This window comes from Arachis hypogaea, chromosome 14 (assembly GCF_003086295.3).
Source record: "Arachis hypogaea cultivar Tifrunner chromosome 14, arahy.Tifrunner.gnm2.J5K5, whole genome shotgun sequence".
NCBI classification, from domain to species: Eukaryota; Viridiplantae; Streptophyta; class Magnoliopsida; order Fabales; family Fabaceae; genus Arachis; species Arachis hypogaea.
In genome coordinates this window covers 122,709,988-122,718,345 of record NC_092049.1, presented here as the reverse complement: position 1 = coordinate 122,718,345, position 8,358 = coordinate 122,709,988, and the positions used below count along the sequence as shown (strand labels likewise).

At 39.8% G+C, this 8,358-nt stretch overlaps 1 non-coding gene across 1 annotated transcript; it reads left to right on the top strand.

The window, feature by feature from the left end:
- Window positions 1–8,011: 8,011 nt before the first annotated feature.
- LOC112746052 (small nucleolar RNA R71) lies at window positions 8,012–8,119 on the top strand. Its single transcript, XR_003173952.1, has one exon. It is a non-coding gene; the product is annotated as a small nucleolar RNA R71 (small nucleolar RNA).
- Window positions 8,120–8,358: the final 239 nt, after the last annotated feature.

Below are 8,358 nucleotides of genomic sequence, written 5' to 3'. Positions count from 1 at the left end.
CACTGATTTTTGAACTAATTTTCAATTCTAACTCGATTAACCAACTGATTTCTTCCTTTTGTTTTGAACATGACTCCTTTAATCATTCTTTTTGAATATGACGTTTCTTAAGCTCAATGAACAAGTATTATGCAATTGTGGTTTGAATTCTTGGTTTGTGACTTAATTTGCATTCTGAATTCTGTTACTTGCATCCCAAGAATTCTCTTTTCTTCACTCACTTCATGAATATGCTTTACTGTGAGTGCTCTACATCTATTTAGCTAGTTACTTATATCATATCACATCTCTATTTTTCAGGATGTCGGAAAAAGGAAAAGCCATAGAAACTGCCTCAAAGAAGAGGAAGCGCTCTAAAACTTCCACCCCTTCCCCTTATGCCAACTATGCTAAAAATTCGCTGAATGATGCGGACAAAGAGAATCAGTTGCTACCATCCACTGAACCATCCAGATTTCCCAATCTTTACTGTGAGCTTCGCTTCTCTAAATACTAGAAGACAAATCTAAATTTTGAGAAGAGGTTGGATCTTCCGAATGATGTGAGGCGTGCCATAAACGTCCGCATTCTAGAATTGGGCTTGGATTTTGTTGATAGAGATTTGGGGAAGATCAACACTTCATGGGTGAGAGAGTTCTACTGCAACTTCTTTCGCGCTCCTCTTGATTCAGTCCACCTGTGGGGTAGAGAGATCTTGATCACTGAGACAACCATTGAGGAGGCGTTACTTTGCCGACCTCCCACTGATGACTTATGTGCCTACCAATAGGCAGAGGTAGCCATCCACTGCATGACCTTTGATTATGAGGCGCTTAAGCGCGTGATTGCCACACCAGATGCTCCATGGGCAATGGATTCGGGCAACAAGAAGCCCAAAAGGATGCTATTCACTTATCTGTCTAGAGAGGTTAAGACTTGGCAGATGATATTCGCCACCTATATCTTGCCCACTACTCATTTTTCGGAGATCCCGATAGACATGTTACTTCTGATTGGCTGTGTCATGGAGGGAAAGGAGGTATATTTTTCCCGATTGATCTGGCAGAGCATGTGGCGAGCGCATATTCATGGTTTACTTCCGTTTCCTACGCTGGTCACCAACATGGCTGAGCTAGCCGATGTTCCATGGCAGGATGATGATGAGACGCCACCACCCCAGATGACAACAACAAGGAGGTTACTATTCCATGGGGTGGCTGGGTACACGAGAAGCCCCCGGCCAGACGCCGTTCTAGGGCTAGAGCGGTCGTGGAGGCAGCTAGACCTTCGTCCTCCACGGCAGCATCTCCTTCTTCCTCAGCAGCCGTAGCTCCTTTGCCACCACCGCCAGCACCTGAGCCGACATACCTGCTAGTACAGCGCCTGTTTCGCTTCATGGAGCGCACCGAGCGTCGTATCATGCAACGTCTCGATTGCATATACCAGGTGTTTATCTCACAGGGTATTGAGCTACCTCCACTTCCGGACTCTCCCGCCTCCGATGAGCAGGAACAGGAGGAGGAGCATGTTGAGGAGCCGACTCAGCAGGATGCACCCCCAGAGACACAGGCCACCACAGAGATCCAGCAGCCACCTAAGGACCCACAGCCAGTACCACAGCTACAGCCCAGCGCGATTGTTGACCCCCAGCCCAAGCTTCAACAGTAGCATCGAGGACGATGCTCAATTCTAAAGTGTGGGGAGGTCACCGTTTGCGACCGATGGATAGCATTTTGTATGGTGAACTTTCGGACATTTATCTCTAGTTTCCGCCACTTTATTTTATTTTGCACTTTACTTTTAAGATCATTTTGGGATTATTGTACATATTTGCTGTTGTGGATACCCTTATTTTGGTTGTTGCACACTTTTATTACATATATATATTGCATTTTGGCTTTTGATTTTGATTAGAGAAATATTTTGGATTAGAATAAGCTTAATCAATATGATGAAATTTTCCAAGAAATCCATTTCTAGAGAACCACCCCAATTGGTTGAAATTTTTTTTTAGAACTTGCTTGAATTATATAAATTGTGTGGATCATGTTTTTGGGCTAAGAACACAAGCATGTGAGATTTGAGCTTAATTGTGTGGTTACATCATATAACCACTTATTTTCATTCTTGTGTGCATTACTCCCTCTCTATGATTATAATCTTTGATTTGTTTGATTCTATATGTCCATTATTTTGTGTATACATGCATTTATATGATTGAGGCCATCGTTTCAAATAGCTCACTTACCCAAATAGCCTACCTTTTATCTTCCATTGTTAACCAACTTTGAGCCTATGCTAAACCCACTTGTTCTTCATTTTAGCACATTACAAGCCTTAAGTGAAAAACAATAAATGTCCCTTGTTTGGATCTTTGATTAGCTTAGGCTAGTGAGAGTGCTCATCATGTAAGTTTGGGAAAGTTGGGAACATTGGGTTGGGATAAAAGGGTATTTTTATAATTTCATCAAAATTTTGTGAATTGGGTACATACTCATGCATTGAATGTAAAACCATATGCATTGATACCTTTGTATATATTTTATTGCAAAAGGAAAAAAAAAGAAAATAAAAAGAAAGAAGAAGACAAGTAATAAAAAGGGGACAAAAATGCCCCAATTAAAGCTCAATAAGAATCAATACATATGTGTGGTGATCAAAAAGAGAATGCATGAGTGTGTGTGAAAAGTGAAGAATGGGTAGTTAGGATAGCTTTAAATTGTATAGGTTGTCATAGGTTAGGTGGGAAGTTTAGGTTAATCAAAGATTCAAATTCTAGTCCACTTGACCATATGCATCCTACCTTAACCCTAGCCCCATTACAACCTATGGGAAAGTCCTCATGATAATTGTATGCATGCATGAAATAATTGTTGATTGTTAGATGAAAAACAAATCTTAGAAAACATGATTAGGGGAGAATTGAGTGAATCAACCCCATACACTTGAGTGCCTAGAGCGGATACACATCCGGTGAGGGTTCGATCGCTCAATTACATGTTTCCACCCATGATCATCTCTTCTTGCAAGTTTGTGAAATTTCTTAGTGCTTCAATTCAATTGTGGGTTTGTTCTGACTGCTATTGTGCTTACATGTAGATTCTTGAAGATTGATTCATTTTGACTAAGCCATTGCATTCATGTAAATAGTTTTCATATAGATAGATTGCATCTAGTTAGCTTGCATTGAATAAATGTTGATACCCCTTTGCTTCTTTCTTGATTTTAGCATGAGGACATGCTTAGTTTAAGTGTGGGGAGATTTGATAAACCCCGATTTTGTGGTTTATCTTGTGCTTATTTTGGGGAATTTTATTACCTTTTCCCAAATTTATTTAATGAAATAGCATGGTTTTGTAATTCTCCTTGGAATTGTGCTTAAGTGTAAAAACATGCTTTTTAGGCCCTTAAATTGGTGATTTTAACTCACCTTAATTCCATTCGATGCCTTGATGTGTTTGTTGAATGATCTCAGTTTTGTAAAGCAAGTATTGAATGGAAGAAATTAGGAGAAAAGCATACAAAGTGGAGAATACATGAAGAAGCCAAGATTGGGAATGCATCAATAGACGCGCACACGCACCTAGCGCGCGCGCAGAAGTGTAGTCGCATGGCGTCGCGACCGTGTACGTAGCGCGGATGCACGGATGAGTAAAATGACCAATCGGCGCGACCGCACACATGGCGCGCCCGCGCCGGTACCTGCACGTGACCCACTTCAAGGAAAAATGCTGGGGGCGATTTCTGAGCAACCCAGGCCCAATTCCAACATGTTTCTGAGTGTATTTCATACAGAATTGAAGCCCAAGAAAAGGGGGAAGCAATTGTTTTGAGTTGTTGCATCATGTAGTGTAGTTTCTAGAGAGAGAAGCTCCCTCTTCTCTCTAGATTTAGGGTAGATTAGGTTAATTTCATCTTGGATCTAGTTCCAATTTCATGTTCTCATCTTGTTTTCTCTATAATCTCATGTTTTGATTCTTGATTACTCTTAGTTCTCTTGTTAATTTCCTCTTTTGCTATCTTTTGTGTTGATGAACAATTGTTGGATCTTGATTTCCTTTAACGCAATTTTATGTTTCCATGTCTCCTTTATGTTGATCTTGATTGTTATTGTTGATTTCGTGCTTATGGTAATTATGGGTTTCCTTTAATTCTTGCAATTTATGGTGTTTACTTTTCTTGCATACTAAGTGTTTGATAGAATGTTTCCTTTAGTTTTTGAGTAGCTTTCTTTACTCTTGGCCTAGGCTAAGGGAATTGAGTGACCTTGAGTCATTAGGTCTAATGGATTTGATGATTTGAGAATCCTTAGTGATCAATTTGATAGCCATTGACACTAACCTACTACTAGGTTAATTAGTAGTGAGGTTAGACCTTATGGGTTGATGTGATCAAGCCTATTTGACGTATTTCAAGCCTAGGAGTAGATATTGCGCACTTAAGGCTTTTCAAAGTAGACTTAATAGGTTAGTTTCTCATAATTATTAATAATTGAATTGTTGACAAGGATGGCGATCTCAATTTCTTGTGTCTTAGCCAAGAGTTGTTTACCATTTCATTTATTTAGTTCTTGTTATTTACTTCCTTGTTATTCACTTCTCTTTCCAATTTCCAAATCAAACCCCACCTCTGTTCTTCATAGCCAATAACTGAACACTTCATTGCAATCCCTTGTGAGACGATTCGGAGTCTAAATACTCCGGTTAATTCCTATTTGGGGTTTGTTACTTGTGACAAAACCATAAATTTAATTTGATGTGAGGATTGACTATTCGTTTGGACTATACTAACAACGAAAATATTTTGTGGAATTCGAAACCGGTATAGATTCTCACTTATCAGCCCTCCTATCCATTAATGCTCAAAGCCTTGGATCCTTTTTACCCTTGTCTTTTGGTTTAAAGGGCTATTGGCTTTTTCTGCTTGCTTTTTCTTTTTTCTTTCTTTTTCTTTTAATTTTCACCATTTTTTTCGCAAGCTTTGTTTTTCACTGCTTTTTCTTGCTTCAAGAATCAATTTTATGATTTTTCAGATTATCAATAACATTTCCCTTTTTTTATCATTCTTTCAAGAGCCAACAAATTTAACATTCATAAACTTCAATATAAAAAATATGCACTGTTCAAGCATTCATTCAGAAAACAAAAAGTATTGTCACCACATCAAAATAATTAAACCAATTTCAAGGATGAATTCGAAATTCATGTACTTCTTGTTCTTTTGTGATTTAGAACTTTTTTCATTTAAGAGAGGTGAAGGATTCATGGAATTATTCATAGCTTTAAAACATAGTTACTAGACACTAATGATCATGTAGTAAAGACACAAACATAGACAAACATAAAGCTTAAAAATCAAAAAATAGAAAAATAAGAACAAGGAGATTAAGGAATGGATCCACCTTAGTGATGGTGGCGTCTTCTTCCTCTTGAAGAACTAATGATGTTCTTGAGCTCCTCTATGTCTTTTCCTTGCCTTTGTTGCTCCTCTCTCATGGCTCTTTGATCTGTAGTCAAATGCTCTACCACTAAACTATGGACCCTTGAGATGAATCTCTCCATCTCCCATGACTCAGAGGTAGAAGCAATTGCCTTCCCTTTCCTCTTTTTAGAGGATTCTCCGACCTTAGGTGCCATAAATGGTTATGGAAAAGTAATACTTTTACCACACCAAACTTAGAAGGTTTGCTCGTCCTCGAGCAAAAGAAGAAAGAAAAGTAGTAGAAGAAGAAAAATGGAGGAGAGGGAGAGTGGTTGTGTGAGATTTGTGAAAAAGAAGGAGTAATGAGGGGTTTATATAGGAGTGGGGGGATGGTAAGGGTTCGTGTATTAGGGGTTGGGTTTGGGAGGGAACGAATTTTGAATATGGAGGTAGGTGGGGATCCTGTGGGGTCCACAGATCCTGAGGTGTCAAGGATGTCTCATCCCTACACCATTTAGGCGTGTAAACGCCCTCTGAATGCAATACTGGCATTTAACGCCAAACTGCTGCCTGTTTCTGGCGTTTAAACGCCAGTCTGTAACCTGTTTCTGGCATTTAACGCCAGACTGTAGCTTGTTTCTGGCGTTTAACGCCAGTCTGATGCTTCTTTCTGGCGTTAAATGCCAGTCTGATGCTTCTTACTGGTGTTTAAACGCCAGTAAGCTTATCCTCCAGGGTGTGCTGTTTTTAATGTTGTTTTTATTTTGCTTTGATTTTTGCAGTTGTTTTTGTGACTCCACATGATCATGAACCTAAGAAAACATAAAATAACAATGGAATAAAAATTGGGTTGCCTCTTAACAAGCACTTCTTTAATGTCAATAGCTTGACAGTGAGCTCTCATGGAGTCTCACAGATGTTCAGAGCATGGTTGGAGCCTCCCAACACCAAACTTAGAGTTTGAATGTGGGGGTGTCTCAACACCAAACTTAGAGTTTGTTTGTGGCCTCCCAACACTAAACTTAGAGTTTGAATGTGGGGGCTTTTCTTGACTCTGTATTGGGAGAAGCTTTACATGCTTCTTCTCCATGTGTACAGAAGGAGAACCTTGATCCTTAAACACAAGGTAGTCCTCATTCAATTGAAGGACCAACTCTCCTCTGTCAACATCAATTACAGCTTTTGCTGTAGCTAGGAAGGGTCTTCCAAGGATGATGGACTCCTCCTCATCCTTCCCAGTGTCTAGGATTATGAAATCAGCAGGGATGTAAAGGCCTTCAACCTTTACTAGCATGTCCTCTACTAGTCCATAAGCCTGTTTCATTGAGTTGTCTGCCATCTCCAATGAGATTCTTGCAGCTTGTACCTCAAAGATCCCTAATTTCTCAATTACAGAGAGTGGCATTAGGTTTATCCCTGACCCCAAGTCATACAGAGCCTTCTCAAAGGTCATGGTGCCTATGGTACAAGGTATTAAGAATTTACTAGGATCCTGTTTCTTTTGAGGTAAAGTTTGCTGAATCCAAGTATTTAGCTCATTAATGAGCAAGGGAGATTCATCTTCCTAAGTCTCATTACCAATTAACTTGGCATTCAGCTTCATGATTGCTCCAATGTACATAGCAACTTGCTCTTCAGTAATATCCTCATCCTCTTCAGAGGAAGAATACTCATCAGAGCTCATGAATGGTAAAAGGAAGTTCAATGGAATCTCTATGGTCTCTGTATGAGCCTCAGATTCCTTTAGATCCTCACTAGGGAACTCCTTTTTGTCCAGAGGACGTCCCATGAGATCTTCCTCACTAGAATTCACGTCCTCCTCCTCCCTTGTAGGTTCGGCCATGTTGGTCACATTAATGGCCTTGCACTTTCTTTTTGGATTCTCTTCTGTATTGCTTGGGAGAGTACTAGGGGGAGTTTTAGTGACTTTCTTACTCAGCTGACCCACTTGTGCCTCCAAATTTTTTATGGAAGACCTTGTTTCGTTCATGAAACTGAGAGTGGCCTTAGATAGATCAGAGACTATGTTTGCTAAGTTAGAGTGGCTCTGCTCAGAATTCTCTGTCTATTGCTGAGAAGATGATGGAAAAGGTTTGCTATTGCCAAACCTGTTTCTTCTACCATTATTATTATTAAAGCCTTGTTGAGGCTTCTGTTGATCCTTCCATGAAAGATTTGGGTGATTCCTCTATGAAGGATTATAGGTATTTCCATAGGCTTCACCCATGTAATTCACCTCTTCCATTCCAGGATTTTCAGGATCATAAGCTTCTCCTTCAGAAGATGCTTCTTTAGTACTGTTGGATGCGGCTTGCAATCCATTCAGACTCTGAGAAGTCATATTGACTTGCTGAGTCAATATTTTGTTCTAAGCCAATATGGCATTCAGAGTATCAACCTCAAGAACTCCTTTCTTCTGAGTTGTCCCATTGTTCACAGGATTTCTTTCAGAAGTGTACATGAACTGGTTATTTGCAACCATTTCAATGAGTTCCTGGGCTTCTGCAGGTGTTTTCTTTAGATGAATAGATCCACCTGTAGAATGGTCCAATGACATCTTAGATAATTCAGACAGACCATCATAGAATATATCCAGGATGCTCCATTCTGAAAGCATGTCAGAAGGACACTTTCTGGTCAATTGCTTGTATCCTTCCCAAGCTTCATAGTGGGATTCACCTTCTTTTTGTCTAAAGGTTTAAACATCCACTCTAAGCTTGCTCAGCTTTTGAGGAGGAAAGAACTTGGCTAGGAAAGCCATGACCAGCTTATCCCAAGAGTTTGGGCTATCTCTAGGTTGTGAGTCCAACCATATCCTAGCTTTGTCTCTTACAGCAAAAGGGAAAAGCATAAGTCTGTAGACCTCGGGATCAACCCCATTGGTCTTAACAATGTCACAGATTTGCAAGAATTCAGCTAAGAACTGATGAGGATCTTCCAATAGAAACTTGCAATTCT